The sequence below is a fragment of the Mus caroli genome, chromosome 14 (genome assembly GCF_900094665.2).
Source record: "Mus caroli chromosome 14, CAROLI_EIJ_v1.1, whole genome shotgun sequence".
Taxonomy (NCBI): domain Eukaryota; kingdom Metazoa; phylum Chordata; class Mammalia; order Rodentia; family Muridae; genus Mus; species Mus caroli.
This window is the reverse complement of record NC_034583.1, coordinates 82,991,790-82,992,396: the sequence shown is the minus strand read 5'-3', so window position 1 is coordinate 82,992,396 and position 607 is coordinate 82,991,790. Positions and strand designations below refer to the sequence as shown.

Sequence of the window (607 nt, the reverse complement as noted above, 5' to 3'; positions counted from 1 at the left end):
TCAGGTCCCGCGCAATTGGATTGGAGCAGAAGCTGTGCTCCACTCACCAGAAGTCTTAAGATCCTGTGGCGGGTGTTGTGGGTAGCTGGCGAGTGCTATGTATCCTATTTTTAAATACATCTAAAATAATTAAGGAGAAAAGTTACCTGCCTCTAGAGGCATTGCAGGTGTCGCTGCTCTGTCACATGTGTGTCAGTAGGTGGTTGAGAAGGCAAAGGCAAAGGCTGCTCAGTGTTCTGACCCATGGACATTTGAACAATTAATAACCTAGCACATCTTGAGAGAAGGAAGCCTCTCAGATGATCACCAGTCCAGGACAGCGCATGACTGGAGGGGCGTGCAAGACAGGAGACAAGCTGGAGACTAGAAGAACCCTGCCGTGGATCATGTCCCAGAGCAAAAATAAGCCCTGAGGTACATGACCTTCACATTGGGCAACTTGAGCAGGCAGGTGAGGAGCAAGCCTAGATGACCACCAGACCAGCATCGTGAGGCCCAGTCAGGGAGCTAGGCTGAGATGACCATCAATCTTGTGTAATGCGCATCCAGAGGGCCAAGTCTGTCTGAAGCAACCCCTTCAGCACGTATGGCATGAAAAGGGCATAGC

General features: G+C 50.6%; 1 non-coding gene across 1 annotated transcript; it reads left to right on the top strand.

Annotated features, from left to right (window-relative positions):
• The first annotated feature begins 145 nt into the window (after positions 1–145).
• On the top strand, positions 146–275 carry LOC115029311. Its single transcript, XR_003834885.1, has one exon. It is a non-coding gene; the product is annotated as a small nucleolar RNA SNORA17 (small nucleolar RNA).
• The last annotated feature ends 332 nt before the right edge of the window (positions 276–607 follow it).